Source organism: Dendrobates tinctorius, unplaced genomic scaffold, assembly GCF_039654945.1.
Source record: "Dendrobates tinctorius isolate UK_male_01 unplaced genomic scaffold, ASM3965494v1 ptg000083l, whole genome shotgun sequence".
NCBI lineage: Eukaryota > Metazoa > Chordata > Amphibia > Anura > Dendrobatidae > Dendrobates > Dendrobates tinctorius.
This window is the reverse complement of record NW_027361751.1, coordinates 37621856-37645615: the sequence shown is the minus strand read 5'-3', so window position 1 is coordinate 37645615 and position 23760 is coordinate 37621856. Positions and strand designations below refer to the sequence as shown.

Below are 23760 nucleotides of genomic sequence, written 5' to 3'. Positions count from 1 at the left end.
GCTGGAAGGCAACTTCCTGCTCTTCTGTCCAATGACTAATAATAGATCTTTTTATTCCTTTTTGGGTGACCACATAAAAGTTCTTGCAATGGTGCAATTTTGGCATAATTAGGTATAAAGCGTCTATAGTAGCCCGTAAATCCTAAGAAACCCTGGACTTCCTTCAGGGTAGTAGGTGTGGGCCAATCCGTGACCACTGAGGTCTTGATTGGATCAGGTCTCACTCCTTCAGCACTCACAACATGTCCTAGATAGCGTACTTGGGTCTGCAATAAGTGACACTTCGAAGGTTTGACTTTGAGGCCGTGTTTGATGAGAATCTGGAGAGCTTCTGCCAGGTGCTGTAAGTGGTCCTCATAAGATTTTGAGTAGACTATGACATTGTCTAGAAAAAGCAAAACAGTCTTAAAGTTTTTGTGGCCCAAACAACGTTCCACTAGCCTTTGAAAAGTTCCAGGGGCATTGCAGAGTCCGAAAGGCATGTCATTGAATTCAAAAAGGTCCATTGGGGAGGTAAACGCCATTTTCTCATGATCTTCCTCCGACATAGGCACTTGCCACAAACCACTTGGTAAATCTAAGGTGGAGAAATATTCAGCAGACCTCAGAGCTGTTAATGACTCTTCGATGTGTGGTAATGGATATGCGTCTTTATGGGTAATTCTGTTTATCTTGCGGTAGTCCACGCAGAATCGGATACTGACGCCTTTTTCCTTCACCAAAACTAAAGGTGCAGCCCAGGGGCTGTGATTTTTGCTAATTACTCCAGCATCTTTCATTTCTTGCATCATTTTTTTGACAGGCTGATACATGGCCGGCGAAATGGGTCAGTACCGCTCTTTAATGGGAGGATGAGAACCAGTGGGGATGGTATGCTTTATCTCCCGCGCTTTACCATAATCCATAGGATGTTTGTTAAAGGCTTGATGGAAGTCTCGAGCAAGCTTCAGTACTTCTTCGATTTGTTTAGAGGGGGTGGTTAGCTCTCCTACATGTATGTCAGACCACCACTGCACTTCTGGAGCTAGACTGTCCCCTTCTACTGCTTAAGTCGCCTGTTGGGTTTTTTTTTTTTAGCTGGACTCACTACATCCTGCTAGGAAATCATGGATAATTGAGCTACAGGATAGTACCTTCTCAGTTCCACTGCAGTGTCACCTAAGTTTAACAGACGAATTGGTACCCTTCCTGCCTATATCATAACAAGACTCCTTGTGGTCATAAGTGTAGGATGCTCTGCCATGGGTAGGGATTCTACTAGGGCATGATAATCTTGTCCTTGGATCCCTGGTCGAGCACGACACAACAGCATAGTTTCAGTGTTGGGTTGCAAAATGACAGGACGTACATCACAGATGCTGGCACGGCAGATCTCGCCTCGAGGATTACTGAACTGCTACTCTGCTGACAACACTTTGATAGTTCTCTGCAAGGCTCTTTGCTGTTCTTGTGAAGCAGTGGGTACTGATTTGCGAAGAGCCTCTAACATTTCTCCATAACAGTTGCGCAGGACGTTCATGCCTAGAATTACAGAGGTGTCTGGCTTTTCTGGGACATTTACAACCAGAACTCCCTGTTCTGGAAGTTGGGTTTCTCCTGCACAAATGATGGGTTCCCAATACCCTGTTATAGGTACAGACTGTCCATTAGTGGCTATAACATCTAACCACTGTTCTGGAGGTTGCATAAGTAGTTTAGGGTCCCAATGTCTTTCAAAGGTGTCTTTGATTATGGTGGTGACCTGGAAACCAGTGTCTAACAGTGTGGTAAATGGAACTCCATTAATGCGAATGGTCACTTACGAACGAGGTCCAACATATCTGGAGAATCAAGTAACATTTTCGGGACATATCGTCTGTCCTCCTGAGTGGCGGCCCTCTGCCTTAGGGGTTGCTCTTTTAAATGCCAACATTGACATTCCAAATGTCCAGCTTGATGACAATATCTGCAGATTGGACTAACTTGCTTTTCAAAACGGCGGGTGGGGTTTGATATTCTTGGCTAGTGCGGTCAGCAGGGAATTCCATTTGGGTTCTGGGCGTAGATTCTAGTAGTGGCTTCTCTAGCTTTTCTATCTTTTCTATCTTCTTGCAGACCTCGGCTAGTCCGCTAGCTAACTCCGCCATCTATGTAATTCTATCATAGCATTAGTATTTGGAGCATGCGTTTGGTCGGCTTGCGGCAGCAGGACGTTACTTCTTGGAATATTATGCAATGATTGAAGCTCTGTATCACTAACAAAGGTAGATAGTTCAAGTTTTTTAGCCCCTGGGCAAAATTCTCTCCCTAAAATCCGAATAGCAAGTTCTTTGAATTCCTGGAAGGAACTGTCTGCATGCTAGAGCACTAACATTTTTAGCTGACTGCGAAGGGTTTCTGTGGCAGCCCCTTCAATAAACTGCTCTTTCAGGACTTCGACTGTATCCCTGGCATCCTGGGACTCCACGTGTATTATAGCCTTCCAAGCTTCTTGCAAGGATAAAGCATAGTCTATTAGTGACTTATTAACGTCTTGTTTTTTCTTGAAAAAATGTATTTTTAATTCTGATGCAGAGTGAGCCTCAAACAGGGCCGGACTGGGACAAAAAAGGAGCCCTGACACACAGACTCTACCAGCCCACAAACTATAACACTCCTCACCTCGATCAGTGAATTTTTGCTATACTTTGTCATCCCCTTATCACTGTCCTGAAAGGAGATATTTGAAAACCCACATGTGAATGGTGCCACAGTGTGTATGATCGACCACAGCTGCATTTACATGGTGCTCTACAGAGTTCCGATTTTCAGGATCATGAAGGTCCCAGCAGTCGGATCTCCAGGAATTGGAAAGTTATCCCCTCTCCAGAGGAGAGGGGATTACTTGGGATAATCCATTTAAACAACTTTTCCAATATTTTATTTTTATTTGGCCATAGTAATATTAAAAATACTAAACCGATATTGACCCTCACAAAGTCCAATGTCGACCGGAGAAGTGGTACTGTGCAGTTCATACAGGGCCGGCTCCAGGTTTTTGTAGCCCCCGGGTGAAAGTCTCAGTGGGCCTCTTTAACACATTCCACAATTCATAATGCTCAGATACAGTAAGGAAATATAGGTATACAATGCCAAAGATTTCACTTCTTACATTACATGACGGATATCTATTGCACATTCTACAATAGGTCAGAAACCAGACAGTATTGTCCTCCATACACTATTATGGGCACCACATAGCGCTCCATACAGAATAACATGGCCCATATATTGCTCTATACAGTATAATGAGCCCCATATATTGCTCCATACAGTATATTGAGCTCCATATATTGTGCCATACAGTATAATGAGCTCCATATATTGCTCCATACAGAATAATGAGCCCTATATATTGCTCCATACAGAATAATGAGCCCCATATATTGCTCCATACAGTATAATGAGCTCCATATATTGCTCCATACAGTATAATGAGCTCCATATAATGCTCTATACAGTATTATGGGCACCACATAGTCCTCCATACAGTATTATGGGCACCACATAGTCCTCCATACAGTATTATGGGCACCACATAATGCTCCATACAGAATAATGAGCCCCATATATTGCTCCATACAGTATTTTGGGCACCACATAATGCTCCACAGAGAATAATGAGCCCCATATATTGCTCCACACAGAATAATGAGCCCCATATATTACTCCATTCAGAATAATGAGCCCCATATATTGCTCCATAAACAGCAATGAGCCCCATATAATGATCCATACAGAATAATGAGCCCTATATATTGATCCATACAGAATAATGCGCCCCGTATAATGCTCCATACAGAATAATGAGCCCCATATATTGCTCCATTCAGAAAAATGAGCCCCATATAATGCTCCATACAGAATAATGAGCCCCATATAATGCTCCATACAGAATAATGAGCCCCGTATAATGCTCCATACAGAATGAGCCCCATATAATGCTCCATTCAGAAAAATGAGCCCCATATAATGTCCATACAGAATAATGAGCCCCATATATTGCTCCATTCAGAATAATGAGCCCCATGTATTGCTCCATACACTGTAATGAGCCCCATATAATGCTCCATACAGAATAATGAGCCCCATATAATGCTCCATTCAGAAAAGGGAGTCCCATATAATGCTCCATACAGTATTATGGGTACCGCATAGTGCTCCATACAGTATACTGAGCCCCATACATTGTTTCATTCAGCATTATGGGTACCATATAGTGCTCCATACAGAATAATGGGCCACATATAATGCTCCATACAGAATAATGAGCCCCATATATTACTCCATTCAGAATAATGAGCCTCCATATATTGATCCATACACTGTAATGAGCCTTATATAGAGCTCCATTCAGAAAAATGAGCCCCATATAATACTCCATACACTGTAATGAGCCTTATATAGAGCTCCATTCAGAAAAATGAGCCCCATATAATACTCCATACAGAATAATGAGCCCCATATATTGCTCCATACAGAATAATGAGCCCCATATAATGCTCCATACAGAATAATGAGCCCCATATGATGCTCCATACAGAATAATGAGCCCCATATATTGCTCCATACACTGTAGTGAGCCCCATATAATGCTCCATACAGAATAATGAGCCCCATATAATACTCCATACAGTATAATGAGCACCATATAATGCTCCATACAGAATAATGAGCCCCATATATTGCTCCATACACTGTAGTGAGCCCCATATAATGCTCCATACAGAATAATGAGCCCCATATAATGCCCCATACAGTATAATGAGCACCATATAATGCTCCATACAGAATAATGATCCTCATATATTGCTCCATGCAGTATAATGAGCCCCATATAATGCTCCAAACAGTATAATGTGCCCCACATAATACTCCATACAGTATAATGAGCCCCATACCTTGCTCCATACAGAATAGGCCCCATATAATGCTCCATACAGAATATGAGGGGCCCCTTATATTGCTCCAAGCAGAATGGGCCCCATATATTGCTCCATAGAGAATAATGTACCCCATATAATGCTCCATACAGAATAATGAGCCCCATATATTGCTCCATACACTGTAGTGAGCCCCATATAATGCTCCATACAGAATCATGAGCCCCATATAATGCTCCGTACAGTATAATGAGCACCATATAATGCTCCATACAGAATAATGATCCTCATATATTGCTCCATGCAGTATAATGAGCCCCATATAATGCTCCAAACAGTATAATGTGCCCCACATAATACTCCATACAGTATAATGAGCCCCATACCTTGCTCCATATAGAATAGGCCCCATATAATGCTCCATACAGAATATGATGGGCCCCTCATATTGCTCCAAACAGAATGGGCCCCATATAATGCTCCATATATAATGGGCCCCATATGAGTCTCCATATAATGCTCCAGTGTATGATAGGCCTCATATATTGCTCAAAACATAAAAAAGCAAAAACTGAAATCCTGAGCTCTTCTCGCTGGCCACTGCTCTGCTCCGGACCCCTCAACGTCTGTGTCTTCCGGCTCTCTGCACTGTGACTGTTCAGGCAGATGAAACAGTACAGTCAGAAGACACCGCAGCAGAGGAACAGGAAGAGGTAAGAATCGCAAGTGCCGCAAGTATTGAAAGCCCAGCAGCACCTGTATATACATCACCACACCAGCCCCGCAGCACCTGTATATACATCACTACACCAGCCCCACAGCACCTGTATATACATCATCATCCCAGCCAGGACCCCCCAGCCCTTGTATATAAATATACATCACATCAGTCATCTCATCAGCCCAGGTAGATGGCGGCCCCCCCAGCCCTTGTATATACATCATCATCAGCGCAGGCAGATGTCAGCCCTCCAGCTCGTGTATACATCACATCAGCGCAGGCAGATAGCAGCCCCCCCAGCCCCTGTATATGCATCATCATCATCAGCGCAGGCAGATGGCGCCCCACCAGCCCGTGTATACATCACATCAGCGCAGACAGATGGCAGCCCCCCAGCCCCTGTATATACATCATCATCAGCGCAGGCAGAAGGTGGCCCCCCAGCACCTGTATATACATCACATCAGCGCAGGCAGATGGCGACCCCCCAGTCCCTGTATATACACATCACATCAGCGCAGGCAGATGGTGGCCCCCCAGCCCCTGTATATACATCACATCAGCACAGGCAGATGGCGCCCCCCAGCCCTTGTATATACACATCACATCAGCGCAGGCAGATGGCGCCCCCCCAGTCCTGCCCTGTATATACATCCACATCAGTGCAGGCAGATGGTGGCCACCCCAGCCAGCCCCTGTATATACCAGCTCAGGCAGATTGCGGCCCCCCAGCCATCCCCTGTATATACCAGCTCAGGCAGATTGCGGCCCCCCAGCCAGCCCCTGTATATACCAGCTCAGGCAGATTGAGGCCTCCCAGTCAGCTCCTGAATATACCAGCTCAGGTAGATTGCGGCCCCCCAGCCAGCCCCTGTATATAACAGCTCAGGCAGATTGCGGCCCCCCAGTCAGCCCCTGTATATACCAGCTCAGGCAGATGGCGGCCCCCCCAGTCAGCCCCTGTATATACCAGCTCAGGCAGATTGTTGCCCCCCCAGCCAGCCGCTGTATATACCGGCTCAGGCAGATTGCGGCCCGCCAGCCAGCCCCTGTATATACCAGCTCAGGCAGATTGTGGCCCCCCCAGGTGCCCCTGTATATACCAGCTCAGGCAGATTGCGGCCCCCCAGCCAGCCCCTGTATATACCAGCTCAGGCAGATTGTGGCCCCCCCAGGCGCCCCTGTATATACCAGCTCAGGCAGATTGCGGCCCCCCAGCCAGCCCCTGTATATACCAGCTCAGGAAGATGTCGGCCCCCCCAGCCAGCCCCTGTATATACCAGCTCAGGCAGATGGCGGCCCCCCCAGTCAGCCCCTGTATATACCAGCTCAGGAAGATGTCGGCCCCCCCAGCCAGCCCCTGTATATACCAGCTCAGGCAGATGGCGGCCCCCCCAGCCAGCCCCTGTATATACCAGCTCAGGCAGAAGGCGGCCCCCCCAGGCGCCCCTGTTATATACATCACATATCAGCTCAGGCAGATGGCAGCCCCCCAGCCAGCCTCTGTATTTACCAGCTCAGGCAATTGTGGCCACCAGCCAGCCCCTGTATATACCAGCTCAGGCAGATGGCGGCCCCCCCAGCCAGCCCCTGTATATCAGGCAGACGGCAGCCCCCCCAGCCCAGGCAGAGATGGCACCCGCCCTTCCCCCCAGCCCTCTTTATAACAAAACTCACCCCGCCCCGGCCAACTTACTGAACCTGAAGCCTGAGCCAGCGCACAGGGGTAGGAGTCGCAGCAGCCGCTCCTGGTTTCCTGCCTGGACGCCGTCGCCGATGATAGGTCAGTGAGCAGTGCTGGCGCTGCCTGCAGACAACCATTGACAGAAGAGCAGTGGCACAGCGCGCTCTCTCCAGCTCCGCCCTCAAAGAATGCGCCGCGACGTGCAGCTTCACGTCGCGGCACATTCTTAACCCCTAGGGTTCCGACCCAAAATGGCTGCCACTGCAGTGTGCGCACCTTTGAAACCGCCACCGTGCCCGCAAATTTAAAGGGCCGGCGGCAGTTAAAAGAGGCCGGTTGCCGCCGCATTAGCCAGCGGCCCACAACGGGCTAATAAATAGCGGCCCACTGGGAAAATGCCCGGTTGGGCAGATTACCAATCCTGGCCTGACCTCAAATATGCTTTCTAACCTCTCCAGGATTTCTTCTACAGTCCTTTTCTGAACTTTGGGCCAGGACTTGATTTCTTTCAAAGCTGCATCCTTGGAGTTGGCCACTCAGGATTTTCACATTTTGGTCATTGGTCATGGGGTACAGGCAAAGCAGTCATTTATTCTCTAAAGTCTCGTAATGTGTTGGTTTCCCCATTATAATGTGGCATCCAGGGAGCTCTCAAATAATATGGCATGGTGAGAGGCATAAATTCAGTGGAGGCTTTATCAGAAGTACTGTTGCAAAGAGGCTCATTTTCACTTTTGTCTGCCATTGTGAGTTTCACTTTTAGAGTAGTGAGCTCTGTTAAAACAGTCTTAGTAAACAGTTAGAGTACATGCAGGCACAGAAAGTTCATCCTGTTCGAGATGCCATTTTAATTGCTGCACCGCCTTATGAGATGCAGGGCCTAGTATCTCGGAGGACGGTTCAGTCGCGCTGACTCCGATGGCTCTAACAATCCCTAGGTTAGGTGGCAATTATAAAGGGGGAGATGACGGATATATGAGAATGAGAGTTGATGCCCACAAGGTATGAGGCCGTGGACAAAAGAAGCATACACCGGAGGTCCCGTGCAAACTTGAAAGATGAACTTTACTAAAGGCTTGTTACAATTCTTATATTTTTCAATATAACAGTCATGGGTAGCAGATAAAATTTTTCTTACACATTGCGACGGTCAAAGCCTTTTCTCGGTTCCGGCAAAAGAGGGCAGCAGAGTACTAAATAATTTACCTCCTCCCAAGGCAAGACGGGCAGCCGGTGTCACAAATGTAATCATGTAAGGAATAGAGAACACACTTACCATATGACATATAACATACATTAGTAATGTTTTTTCTGGTCCCTACACATGTAGCATGATGCCATTGTTTTCTCGCGACAAATCTGCATAAAAACCCTCTGCAGATCTGCACTGCCCCATAGTATAACATTGGGCCGAGCGCTACCTGATGAAACATCAGCTAGCGCTCGCCTGTATAATACACCAGTGTGAGCGTATCCTAAGGCCGAAGTCACACTAGCGTATGGCATCCGATGCGATATGCTAATGACCCAGCGGGAGCCGGAGCCAAGTGTCAGTGCTCTGTGCTCCGATCCTCTCACATAAGAGTATCGCAGCACATCTGCGGAGGAGACGGAGAAAGTAATTTCTCCATCTCCTCTTTTGCCGGTGTCTGCACTCAGGTGATAGCCGATGTTTCACAAACACCCATAGTCTTATTTTGGTGCATGTTATACAAATTTCACATACAATCGCAGCGTGCCGAGCCTGAGGTGCTTTACTAGTCCGATCTCAATCAGATCAGAGCTGGAAAAAAAAACAAAGATGAGCACAAAATCGTAGAATAACATTAGTCCAAATGCAATCGGATTTTTTTGTCAGATTGCATTCATCTGATTTATTCACAAGTGTGAGCAAGTGATAAAAGTTTCCCATTCCGATTCCATGTTCTTACCCACTGGTCAGACCCCCACTAATCAACAAGTTACCACCTATACCACAGAGATGTGAAAGCTTGTTTTTACCATCTGTCTTCTTTAAGGCTAGGTTCACACTCATACAGTGCTCTGTGTCAAGCACTACTTTGGAGTTTCTGTCGGAATCCCGTGAAAGTTGTATTTTGATGGAAAATGGAATCCCGAAGGAACCATTCACTTTAATAAAACCAAAAGAGTCACTGTGGACACTGTCTGGCCTCCTTCCCGGCAGTATTTTTCGGTATGCATGAAATCAGGATTTGACAAGTTTTTGTTCATTAATGAAAGAGATGAATACTGCCAGTATGTAGACCAGACACTGTACACAGTGACTATCGGCTTCATTCACATAAATTGCCAAATCAAGATCTTGTTGGAATACAATTTTAGAGGATTCCGACAGAGACTCCGAAATTGGGGAGGGCGAACAGCACTGTATAAGGGTATGTCCAACTGAATCTTTTTGAGATTTTGGAGTGTAAAGTAATCAAATGCCAAGAAGTTTGAGGAGGATTTTAGATAGTTTCTGCCCCAAAAACTCAGCAAAAAAAATCAGTATGAACATACTCAAAAGGTATGTGCACATGGTGTCTTTAAGACACTTATGGATCCACTGAGACTGACATTTGCAAGATTTACCAAACTTCTTCCATTTAAGGATTATGGAGACCACTGTGCTCTTAGGAACCTTGAGTACTGCAAAAATTCTTTTTTAACCTTGGCGAGATCTGTGTCTTGCCACAATTCTGTCTCTGAGCTCCTTGGCCAGTTCCTTTGACCTCATGATTCTCATTTGGTCTGACATGCACTGTGAGCTGTGAGGTCTTATATAGACAGGTGTGTGCCTTTACAAATCAAGTCCTATCAGTTTAATTAAACACAGCTGGACTCCAATGAAGGAGTAGAACCATCTCAAGGAGGATCACAAGGAAATGGACAGCATATGACTTATATATGAGTATCTGAGCAAAGGGTCTGAATACTTATGACCATGTGATATTTCAGTTTTGCTTTTTTAATAAGTTTGCAAAAATTTCTACAATTCTGTTTTTTGTTTTTTTTAGAAAAGATGGAGAGCAGAGTGTACATTAATGAGTAAAATTGAGAAAAAAAAATGAACTTTTTTGAATTTACCCAATGGCTGCAATGAAACAAAGAGTGAAAAATATAAAAGGGTTTGAATACTTTCCGCACCCACTGTACATAAAGATAAAGCTCATCATAGAAATGAAAAAACAAACAAATTTTTTTTTAAAAAGTCATTTATTCCATTTCCTATAAAATGCACATAAAATACCCTTGAAACATCCAACTATAAAACAGATATGTTTTTCTTAAAATCAAGTCAAATTTATAGCCCAGAAATCTACACCAACCATGCATTGGTTGCTAGTATTCCAGCGCATGAAGCCAGTAATTAAACTACTGAGTATTTAAGTCCCATAGAAGGACAAAGTGAAACAACATATAAAATAATGTGTGAAAAACATCAAGAATAAAGAACTGTCTTAAACCAAAAAGTATCCATATTTGATATTACCGCTTCCGGAATGATCCAAACTATAAAACTGTCCCATTATTTACCCCCTACAGTTAACACCATAAAAAAAGAAATGGAAAAATGGAAAAAAGTATTTTTTTTATCAGACCCACACATAAACTGTGAAATAAAATGTGATCAGGCATCAGTAAAAAGGCATATGCAAAGAAAAATTGTAGCAAAAACTAAAAAAAAAAATAAACCCTAAATAAGTCTAGTATTGCTGTAATCGTACTGACCTAAATAATAGAATTCCCTTATCACTTATACTGTAGAATGAATGGTGAAAAATATTTTTTTAAAATAATTTCTATATTGCTGTTTATTTGCTCTGCCTCCCAAAAACTGGAAATTGGAATAGGGCTCAGTTCATATTTATTCTATACTAGCTGAACAGCCCAGCGTTGCCCGGGCATAGTAACTAACTAAATTATAATGATTATATTGCACATAAAATGTCACTGTATGTCATCTCCCCCTGTATATAGTATATACCTGTATGTCATCTCACCCAGTATATAGTATATACTTGTATGTCATCTCCTCTTTATAGTATATACCTGTATGCCATCTGTCATCTCCCCTGTATGTAGTATATACCTGTATGTCATCTCCTCCTGTATATAGTATATACATGTCACCGATAATCTAGAATATGAGTTCCATTCCTTACAATTTTTCTAGAACTTTCAGCTACACAGAGGCAAGCGACCCCCCCTCCTTCCCCCTTCCCAGCCTGCAAATTTCTTTCACTCACTACCTGTAACCTGAAACTACAACTCACTCCTTCCTCTTCCCCCCACCTCAGAAATGTCATTGTCTTCAGACCATGCGGGACTGTCCCATAGCATATAATGGGAATTTATTCATTCGGATGTAATGCAATCTGAGATTGTGACAGAAAAATAAAATCTACATATCTGGGACGTGCGTCGACTAAGCATCCTAGCTCATGTTTTTCCTGGTTCCAGTGCTAACAGAACCAGAGAAATGGATTTCTCCTGAACCGAGAGGAACAGACAGCCTGTGTTTGGAGTCATTACAAAGCTAATTTCAATATAAGATGACTGATAGGTCTGCCGTTATTTTGCTAGGTTCTCAAGCCCAGTTATATAGCCAAGAAGGTTTCAGAGCCAAAATTGCAACTTACAGACAAGGGGAGGACCCCAGTAACTCAGCCCCTTTTATGATGTCATGACCCAGAACTATTGAGTATACCCACTCAGTCGGGAGGTCAGTCTGCAGAGGGAACCTGAGATACACAGCCACACTGTCATTCATGGCGACGTGTGGCCCATTCCCTTCCCCCAGCCTGATTCACCGGAATGATCTAAGTACCATGTGAGTGTTTTCTTCTTTAACTCTGTTTTATTTTTAATTGCTTGTACATATTTTAATTGTCTCAGATTGTTACATCCTTTTTATACCTTGTAAACACTGCCTACCTTTTGTAAACAAACTGGTCAGGTGAGAAAAAGTCTCCAGGAGTGGACCCTCTAGATCGTGGCACCAAGGGGCCCTGAGCGAACCGCCAGGTGGAACCGACCCCCTATACAGGGATCATTAGGAGCAGGCCTAGGGGCTCAGGTACCACGATAGCCGGTACCGAGAGGGGCGGCTCAGAATGGACTGGAGTAAGACCACAGACAGGAGGATGGAACAAGGACACGGAAGACAGGACTGGAGTCGGAAGGCAGGACTGGACCACAGACAGCAGGACGGGGACTGGCGCATGGACAACAGAACGGAGCAGGACCGGAGTTAGACTGGATCACAGACAGCAGGACGGAGCAAGGACACGGAGGACAGGACCGAAGTAGGACTGGACCACAGACAGCAGGACGGGGACTGGAGTACGGGCAGCAGTACCAGAGTAGGACTGGACCCCAGAAAGCAGGACGGGTACTGGAGCACGGACAGCAGGACCGGAGTAGGACTGGACCACAGACAGCAGGACGGGGACTGGAGCATGGACAGCAGGACCGGAGTAGGACTGGACCACAGTCAGCAGGATGGGGACTGGAGCACGGTCAGCAGGACTGGACCACAAACAGCAGGAAGGGGACTGGAGCACAGACAGCAGGACCGGAGTAGGACTGTGGAAGACAGGAGTAGCAGGGTAAATGCAGAGGTAGCGGAAGAGGGCCTAACGTGACTTAACACAAAGATCAGGCACCTCCATTACAGGAGGGCGGCCTGATATGCCCCTGCCTGGTCTCCTATTGGCCCGGCGGTGCTTCCGGGTCAGGGCACCGCCGGAGCACAAGAGACAGGGGAGGAGGCGCGGCCGTGACCTACGGCGCATGCGCATAGCATGCAGAGATGCCGTCGGCCGCGGACCTGGAAGGAGAGACCGCCGCAGCTGCCGGGCGGCGGGAGGCTGCAATGCGGGAGCGGAGGCAGGGTGAGTACTTGGCGGCTGTGGAGGCGTGACACCTTTTTCAGTAAAATATATAAAATTACTAGCTCTGTCTCTATGCTCTAAGAACGAATGTACACGTGCCTGAAGTAATTACACTATTAATTCTGGTTTGCTACGGACCCTCTTAATTAAATTCTTGATTAAGAGAATCGTTAGCTGGTGGCAGCGAAGAGTGGTCTCGGTTGGGTGGGTGAAGCTGGCAGCGACGGAAGGGGTTTTATAAGTTTTTGTGTGGCTGCAGCCAGAGCATTTATAATTGCCTCCCTACAGCGCACCTAACAGCCAGTCCACAGTGAGCGGCCCGTCTGGTGACCAATTATCCCAGGTGTAGTTCCCTGACTGACCTGAGGGTAAGGAGGGAGCACCGGAGAGCTGCGAGTTCCAAAGTGGAACCAGAAAGTGGGATATACATAAATCTCTGCAATTCGTGGTATATTGTAGCAGCAGTGGGATAATTCAAATAAGCCCCTGCAGTAAATTGATAGGTCAAGACTAGCTTGCTGCTTTTTCATCACATTGTTGGCAGCGGTGGGATAACTAAGAAAAGCCCCCTGCGCATGTGATAGCCACGTGCCGGCCAAAAAGGTCAAAACCCCCGGTCAGTGACATATTGGTGGCAGAGCGGTGGGATCATATAGCATTAGTGATCTGGTTTGAGCAATCATTCCTCTCACTAAAAACCTGCATGGTTCCTGTGAGGATCCTGCATCACAGGTTTTGGAGAACGGACTCAGTGCTTTTTTGTCCTGAGACAATTTAAGTGTACTTGCGATAACCCCCTCCCTTCTCTTTGTTTTGCTGTCCTATCTTTTATTTGGCAATCATGGCGGCAAAAGGAGAACGCTGGTACGCACAGCAGAAAAAGGAAACTCTTGCTGGAATATGCACGTACTGAGGCATTAATAATAAAGAAAACTTCTAGAATATTTTTTTGGATTTCTTAATGCAGCCAGAAAATAATAGACGTTTCGGCCTCACTGGCCTTCATCAGTAACTATAAGTGAAAAAAATATATACAGCATATTATTGACAATGAAAATATATCAATGAAAATTACAGCAAAAACAAATAAAATGAAGTACCGTATTTTTTGCTTTATAAGACGCACCTGATTATAAGACGCACCCCCAAATTTGGTGAAGAAAAAGAGAAAAATTTTTTTTTTTATGTTAAATGGAGGTGTGTCTTATAATGCCAGTGCCTGTCTTTCAAATCATATACCGTATATGTCCCTCATTCTTGTATTTATATAATCTCCATCCTGGCACATTGCCCCCATGTTCTTGCACATAGCACCCCCATCCTATCCTGGATATTGCCCCCCCGGTCACTATATGCCACCCTGCTGGCATCACATGGCCCCCCTCTCTCTATATGCCTCCCTGCTGGTACACACACAGCCCCCCGTCCCTATATTCCCCCTGCTGGCACACATTGTCCCCCGTCTCTATATTCCCCCCTGCTGGCATTCACACGGCCCCCCATCCCTATGTTCCCCCTGCTGGCACACATTGTCCCCCCGGTCCTATAATCTCCCCTGCTGGCACACATTGTCCCCCTCTCCATTTATTCCCCCCTGCTGGCACACATTGTCCCCCCTCCATATATTCCCCCCCTGCTGGCACACATTGTCCCCCCAGTCCTATAATCCCCCTGCTGGCACACATTGTCCCCCCGTCCATATATTCCCCCCTGCTGGCACACATTGTCCCCCCTCCATATATTCCCCCCTGCTGGCACACATTGCCCCCATCCCTATATTCCTCCCTGCTGGCACACATGGCCCCTTGTTCATATATTTCCCCCCTGCTGGCACACATTGTCCCCCCATCCCTATATTTTCCCCTGCTGTCACACATGGCCCCGTCCCTATATTTCCCCCGTCCCTATATTTCCCCCCTGCTGGCAAGCACATGCTAAAATAATAAACAGTTAACTCACCTACTGATGATCGCTCCTGATCCCAGCTCCCCCGTGGCTTACCTGTGTCTGTGCTGAGTCTGCTGTCATCCTCCTCCTGCAGGGCACATGCAGCTGCGGCTCATTCAAGCAGCTCATTGTAGCTAGAGGACCTTCCATGATGTGACCAATAGGAGCTGCTCAGCTGTGGTCATGTGACTCACAGTGCACACAGGGAGTCATGTGACCACAGGTCCTATTGGTCACATCAAACTATGAGCTGCCTGAGTGAGCTGCTGCCCCTCGCCCTGCAGGAGGAAGATGACAGCAGACTCGACACAGGAAAGTCACAGGGGAGCTGGGAGCAGGAGCGATCATCATTTAGTGTCTATAGTGAGGGGGGAGAGTGCAGGCACATGTAATATGCACCGCTCCCCTGTCTACCAACTCGACGCTGTTTCAGTACAGAGGTGATGGACAGCGGGTGCAGTGAATATTACATGAGGCTAATGAGCGGGAGCACAGGACCTCCCGCTGTCTCTGCAGCCTCCATCCAGCCCACCCCAGCCCCCAGCCCCCTGACTCCAAGCCAGAGCCGGCCCCCCCACTCTATAGCAGCAGCACACAGATTCGCTTTATAAGACGCACCCCCCACTCTCCCCCGAAATTTGGGGGAACAAAAGTGCGTCTTATAAAGCCAAAAATACGGTATAAACAGGATTGGGCAATCTAGAATGACAAGGTAATATCTAGACATAAGGTCATGTCAGAATTGAACAGTCAGATACGCTTAATGTGGCATGAAACTACCATTACATTGCACAAAAAGAAAAAAAAAAGAGACATACCAGACTGCAGTATAGTAGTTAATCGCATTCAGTGCAATAATAGAAGTGACACCATAATCTAAAAAGGTAAATAAGTGGAGTTAAAGACTAAATATACATAAATTGGAGAGCATAGTGAAAAAGATGAAAAAGGAGGCCTACCACTTTAAATGTGCCTGGTCATGCACTAGGCGCTGGGCATGGAGCCTGAATCAAATAGTACCTAGTGAAGGAAATAACTAGCCATAAAAATTGGTCCAGAGCAATGAAAGTACAGATTCCGGTATGAAAGGGGTTACAGGCTCACCTGGGTGGGTGGGGGTGCCATGCAGACATCAGCGACCCAGAATCCGCTGTTGATCAGCTGTGTGTGAACATGTGGGGAGCTTTGCATAAGTGAGGAAGGGGCGGGACTAACAATTTGCTAGGACCAATGGCAGTCAGTAGGAAGTGAGGGCAGTGAGAGCTTGTGTTCCATATGCATTCCAGCAGCCATATTGGAGCCCAATAATGAGGAGGATTTCCTGTATTCAAAGTGAGGTCTGGGAGGCAGAATGTGTTCCAGCGGCCAGCTTAGAAGTGCAGAAGTATTCTGAGGCTCATCAAAGCGATCCATAAGGCTGTGTGCACACGCTGCGGATTCCGCTGCGTTTCCGCAGCAGTTTTGGCCGCTGCGGACACGCAGCAGTTTTAGCTGCGGTGTACAGTACCATTCATTTGAATGGAAAAACAAAAAACGCTGTGCCGACGCTGCGGAAAAAACCGCGCGGATTTGCTGCGGTTTTGAATCCGCAGAAAGAATTGCATGTCAATTCTTTCTGCGGAAACCGCTGCGGGTTCCTATCTCCACCATTGTGGAGATAGTGAATCCGCAGGACCAAACCGCAGGCAAAACCGCAGATAATCCGCAGGTCTTTGGACCTGCGGATTATCTGCGGTTTTTGCAAAATCCGTGCGGATTAATCCGCAGCGGAATCCGCAGCGTGTGCACACAGCCTTAGAGTAGGATAGGTGGTGGCTACTATTCACTATTCAGTGTGGAGAATGGTGATAAATGAAGAGGAGAGTCAGAGGACAAGGATCCAAATGGAACAGATAGTCAATATAGGCGGCTCTGAAAAATGATAAGACACAATTAGTAATCGGCATGCAATAGAATAATATCAGGAAAATATGCAAAATCAGGAAAATATGCAAAATCAGGAAAATATATGGAAAACAGGTAATTGATTAACAGTATGCATTAGACAAATGCTAGTAAATCATAATCGCGATTTAATCCGCGTGGTGTTAATGTACCCAACGTGTGAATCCAATTCGCTTCACGCATTTTGAGGGTTTTTATGCGGTCACCCCCTCTCCTAGGTGGTGCTACCTGCTCAATTACCTGGAAACGAAGTTGGGAAATTTTGTGATTATGGGTAATGAAGTGATAAAGAATGGGTAACAACAAGTTTCTGCATCTGATTGTGGACTTGTGCTTAGAAATTCGATTTTTCACAGGTTGGGTGGTTTCACCTACATAAGCAAGTCCACATGGACATTTGATCAAATAAACAACATGTGAGGTATTGCAGGTTGAGAAATCCCTGATTTTGAAGGTTTTGCCTGAGTGTGGGTGGTGAATTACGTCACCCTTAATAACACTACTACATTGGTTGCAGTTGAGGCATGGGAAGGTACCAGATTTTGGTTTATGTAACAACCATTGGGTAGATGGAGTCGAATTCCTGTGTACGTCTGCTTTAACCAATTTATCCCATAAGTTGGCCGCCCTTTTAAAACAAGAGAGAAAAGGTTGGTTAAATTCGGCAATATCTGGGTGCGCCTCTTTGAGTAAATGCCAATGTTGACGGATGGAACGGTGTAGTTTGTATGCAAAGGGGTGATACGCATGTACAAATGGTATACGTTTACTGGAAGTATTATGAGTTCTGGTGGTTTCTTGGTTGGATTTGGTCAATACATGCTGAGGATAGCCCCTCTCACTGAATTTGATACGCATTTCACGGAGACGTGTTGATTGTAAAGTTTCATCTGTTACAATCCTTTTGATCCTCTGGAATTGTGATCTAGGGATTGAATTTTTCATAGCAGGTGGATGTAGACTATTGTAGTGGAGCAGACTGTTGCGGTCGGTTTTTTTAGTGTATAGATCCATGCTAAGATGACCACTGTCATCCTTAACGACCAGTGTATCCAAAAAACTGATATGATTGTGGTCATATGTGACTGTAAAACCAAGACCGGGCCATGAGGAATTAAGTAGGGTGAGAAAATCGCTCAAGAAATCAGCTGAGCCCCCCCATATGCAAAAAATATCATCAATATAGCGTTTCCAGATAAGAACATTCTCTAGAAAAAGAGTATTCTTGTAGATGATAGTGGCCTCAAAATCGGCCATATAGCAATTTGCATACGGGGGGCTACATTCGAGCCCATTGCTGTGCCACGTTACTGTAGAAAAAATTTGTTTTCAAACATAAAAAAATTAGAAGTGACGACCAAGGTTAAAAGGTCAATACAGAGGTTGGTATGTTCAATGGGCATGTCAGATGTTAAAAGGAGTTTCCTGATAGAGTCAATACCCTCTTTATGAGGACTAGAAGTATAGAGGTCTTTGACATCAAATGATACTAGGTAGGATGCCCTGGGAATAGGACCTAGATTTTTAATGGCTTCAAGAAAAGCTCCAGTGTCAAGTAAGTAAGATGGTGTCAGCTGAATCAAAGGTGTGAGGATCTTCTCAAGAAAAATGGATAGTGGTGATAAAATGGATTGTGTTGAGGCCACGTTGGTCTCCCTGGTGGTGGTTCCAAATTCTTATGAATTTTGGGTAAAATATAGAAGACCCGAACAATAGTATAACTATTGGTTAAGAATTCACAGGTCTTGCTATCTAAAACACCCAAAAGTGAATACTTAGGTAGGATATCAGAGATGGCTTGGCGGACAGTGGAAGTGGGATCTCTCTGGAGTTCAGCATACACTGAGGTATCACTAAGTTGCCGATTTCTTTCAGAGACATAATAGGTAGTGTCCATGACTATAATTGCTCCCCCTTTGTCAGCCGGTTTAATAGTCAGGGTCTGATCCTCCTGTAAGGAGCGTAAAGCCTGTCTATCAACTGCTGAGAGATTAGGGGGGTAATGTAGACGGCCCAGGTCAATGTCTTTACATAAACTCATAAAAGAATTATTAATGAAGCCAATAAAGGTTTCCAGTAGAGATGAGTGACTTTGCCTTTTTTCGGGTCGAGTCGGGTTTCATGAAACCCGACTTTCGCAAAAGTCGGGTCCAACGCAATCGGCCAATTATCGTGTAAAGTCGAAGGCCGACTGAAACACGAAACCCAATGCAAGTTAATGGGGAAGAAAAGTCGGCAGTGAGTGGAGGACAGGAAACACACCTACAGTGCCCATTTTAATGCCAAAAACATCAATTCTTATTACTTAAGCTTGTCAACCTTAATCTACTTTATAATAATAGTTAGGCATTGAAAACTGGGGTTTATTTGGCTAAAGTTGTGGGGGGGAGGGCTGGCTCCAGATTTTCGTGGGCCCAGGGCCAAAGAGTGTCAATGGGCTCCATTAACACATGCCACAATTCATGATCCTCTGATACGGCAGAGAAATAGCGGTATAGTACAATGAAAAATACTTCACTTCTTACATCACATGACTGATATCCATTTTAAATTCTCCAATAGCTCCAAAAACGGACAGTATATTCCTCCATACAGTATTATGGCCACCGCATAGTGCGCTATATAGAGTAATGAGGCCCATATATTTCTCCATACAGAATCATAGGTCCCATATAATGTTCGATACAGTATATGATGAGCTCCACATAATGCTACAGTATATGTTGGTCCCCATGGATGAAGCTCCACTGTCTTATGGGCCCAAATAATGCTCCATATATAATGGGCCCCATTTCTAATGCTCCAGTGTATAATGGGCCCTGTAAATGCTGCTCCAGTGTTTGATGTCCACCTTTGAAATGCTCCAGTGTATGGTTGGCCCCATATATCATTCTCCAGAGTATAGTGCTCCCCAAAAATTGCTCCCAACCTTTAAAACAATTAAATAAGTCTCCTCGCTAGGGAATCCCTGTACTAGTCTGGACTCCTCGTCGTCCCCATCTTCCATCTCACTGCACTTGGACTGTTTAGGCAGAGGGCGTATAGACGTGATGTCATCGCGCTCTCTGACCAGAATGTCACTGTCAGGAAGACGTCACGGGGGTGGAGCAGGGAGAGGTAAGTATTTCAACTTTGCAAGTGCTGTGATCCTGAGCAAGCAGGGGGGCCCACTCGTTGGCGACAGCACTGGCACAGGGCCCCTCATAGTACGGCGGTGTGTCTGACGGCGGGTGGACCCTCCCACCGGCAGAGACACTTTTGCGTACTATGAGGGGCCCTGTGCCAGTGCCATCGCCCATGAGTATGCCCCCCCACCTGCTCAAGGAACCTGCACTTTCATCTGCACCTTCCTCTTTGTCACCGTGTAAGGTGGCATAGTATGCGGGAAGGGGAACCTGAGTTTCATCAGGGTCAGATTCTGGCTGTGTAGAGGGCGAGGGGAATGCAGTGGTCTGGGTCAATGTACCAGCAGAATCATCTAGCACTGGCTGGGCATCAGTGCACTTGTGGCGCCCCCAGGAGTACGGTCGCCACAGTGGCATTACCTTCCTCCTAGGGAGTGTGATGTCATGCTTGGGAGCAACAAAGGATCTCTCTAGCAGTTAAAGTAACACACAACACAGTTCCCACTCCAGGCCAGCAGGGAGAGCTCTGAACCTGACTGCTGAGAAGCTGCTCTCTGTGGTCGGGAGGAGGGAAGTTAGGGCAGTCTGTGAAGGGAAAGTGTGTGGCCGTGAGAAGGGGAGCTGGAGGATGAGCAGAGTTAAAGCTCACTCCTAGCTGGAGCGCATGGTCCGGATTCCGGTCTCCGAGTTTGTAGGGACACTGACGGTCCTGCAGCAGAAACCGGAGGAAGTAGCAGCTGTAAATGCTCTGTTCCCAACTAAGGCTCGGAGGCCCCAGCAGCGACTTGTGTGAGCCAGAAGGAAAAGGCTACGGCTGCCTGCCATACGAGAAAGTTTCAAAAGAGAGTCAACAGGGGGAACTTCAGTGAACTCAGTACTGCGAGTACCTCAGCTAAGCGCTAGAACGGAGGCCACACTACCTATCTGCAGAGAGAGAATTCCTAATTTGCTTCCAGGCTGACCAACTCCTTCTCCATCTGTACTCTGGGTCCTGGACGGCACTTACCAAGTACAGGTAAAGGAACTGCACGACTGTGTCTGTCATCTTTCTCCTGCGCCTGGCGCACAGCTCTGCTACATCCTGCACTGCACACCATCTACCAACTCTTTCACCTGCCCTGCGACTACGGCCCTACCTGTGCAGGGCTTCTACATCTTAGCTGCAACACATCTGTCCCAGAGAAGCGACACTGCAGCGCTGGTCAATCTGATCAGAAACCACAGGTGGCGTCACGTATCATTCACCTATAAACGTTATTCACCCCTTTGCGTGGACGCCCAGGGTCACGGACCAGGTCACCACCACCGTGACACATCCCTCTGAGACACCGGCCCGGTACCGATTAACCCCACTGCCCTGGCTGGCCACCCACACTCCATGTCAGATTCATCTTGGACTGGCGAATTCACGATTTGACTTGATAACCCAGGCATAGTATGTGAGAAGGATCTACATGGACTAATGTGAAGTGTGGCCTGCTGCATCATTCACTTTTGGTGGGGGTGAAGGACACAAGGAAAGGGGTTCTTCCTGATCAGGAGCCAGCACTTGACAACTCAGTGCTTGCATTTTTTGAAACTTCAGAAGAGGAGGGCATATTTGCTGGAGTCTGTTTCGGCAATGTAAGCCAAAACCAGTTCCTGATGCTCTGGCTTTAAAAGCGGTTAACCTACTCCCAGAAAAGGTAGCCTTCCAGGCATTCTGGAGCCAGACCATGACGCAGGCTCAACACCTCCTGCCTTAGCTGCTATTGTGCTTTTGCCACTACCAGCAGATGCACCACCACCATCAGTACCAGCTGGCCCCCCCACGCCTACATCCGCGGCCTCTTCCACCATACTTCCACATTTTGGAGAAAATGTACCCAAAATAACATCAGCTATATGGTACTGTATCAGAAGCGTACAGCTCTATACAGTCAAAGGATAATTGTCAATATCCCTATATATTTCATGAGTCACACAGAGACGCTCACAGGCTCAGTATGGATTAGACTAGAATATAAAAAGTAGAAAAAGGGTACAATATCATCAGATAGCAGGTATATATAATATAGTTTAAACATTCTAAATCTCCGTATATATTTCAGGAGGCAGACACAGAGGCTCTCAGGCTCAGTATGGATTACAACACAATATAAAAAGCCGTAAAACGGTAATGGATCTGAAGCGTACAGCTGTACACAGTGTAGGGGTCACTGTCAATCTCAGTATTTATTTCCACAGTCAGAAACAGACTCTCACTTGGTCAGTTTGGATTAGACCAGAATATAGCAGTAAATGGGCAATGTATCACAAGCGTAGATGTTAGGGTTGGCGGAAGGCACCAAATTATAAAATAATAGTAGGTGCGTTCGCAGCCCGGGGTCCACCGTGCAGAGGTGGTACACTGCTGCTAAATAATGGCAGGAGAATCTAGCAGTGTGAAACCAGTCACACGTGGGTTTCGTCACCCAATGTGAACAGGGGCGAACTCTGTTAATGCACAGAGCCGCACAACCGCTGAACATAGATGCCAGAGCCTGTTAAGCTCACAGAGCCCGGCCAAAAGAGCGCACAGTGTGCGGCCACAGAACTCTACCCCAAGGACACGGGTTAGAGTCCTTCTAGACCACTGAGTGCGCGGCGTCACTGCCGCGAACGCGCTATAGACGCTGACTATGGAGCACGTGCCCTGAGGCGTGCCGAGTCCCTGGTGAGGACAGATGCCTGACTCAACCTCTGACCTACCTACACCTAAGCCTGGGCGCTAGCAGGCTAGGCTGCACAGCACATGTGTACCAAGGGTAGGGTGTTGTGAGTTCATTTTCACCTTCATCACTGAGGCCCGAGGAACTCCCTCTTCTGGTAAGGAGAGGTAGTGAGTCTGATTATCAGACACCTGAGATTAATGATGATGACTGGCTGAGTGGAGTCACAGACTGGATATAAGGCTGCCTACGCCCATTTTCCCTGCGGGTGATTTCTCTGTGGTATCCTTGGAGTCCAGTCTGAATTCCTGCTCTGCTAAAGCTAAGTTTTCTTCCTTGCTTTTTGCATTTGTCCTTGCTTTGTTTTTTCTGGATTTCAGCCATTCCCTGCTGGGGTGAGCTGAACTCCTTAGCTCTGTCTCCTGAAAATACCAGAGTGCTGATTTAGTTTTGAAGCTTAGTTGCTTCAGGGCCTTTTTCCATTTCAGCTTGCTGGCCTATGTTTTTGATAGGGTTTTTTGCCGATTGCAGACAGCAGCTTTCCTTTCCTTTCCTGTTTAGATTAGATTGGGCCCCAACGTTTGCTCAGCCTATCTTTCTATCTGTGTCAGTGTTTTTTCATCTTGCTTCACCGACATTATATGTTGGGGGCTGCCTTTTACTTTGGGGTCTGCTCTGGGGCAGTTTAGATTTCCCTTTCTATCTTTAGGCTATATAGTCCTCCGGCTGTGTTCGAGGGGTCTAGGGCACCGTAGGTACCCCCCACGGCTACTGCTAGTTGTGTTGATAGGTTCAGGGTTCTGCAATCGGATAGTTGCCAGCTCCTCTGGTTTTCTGGACGTAGCTTCTAT

The 23760-nt window shown here is 46.3% G+C and overlaps 1 long non-coding RNA gene across 1 annotated transcript; it reads right to left on the bottom strand.

Moving 5' to 3' along the window:
* Positions 1 to 12147: 12147 nt before the first annotated feature.
* Positions 12148 to 16172, bottom strand: LOC141097243 (uncharacterized). The gene is made up of 3 exons (XR_012233902.1): positions 16110 to 16172; positions 15969 to 16026; positions 12148 to 12895 (listed from the first exon to the last, which is right to left on the bottom strand). It is a non-coding gene; the product is annotated as an uncharacterized lncRNA (long non-coding RNA).
* Between the last annotated feature and the right edge of the window lie 7588 nt (positions 16173 to 23760).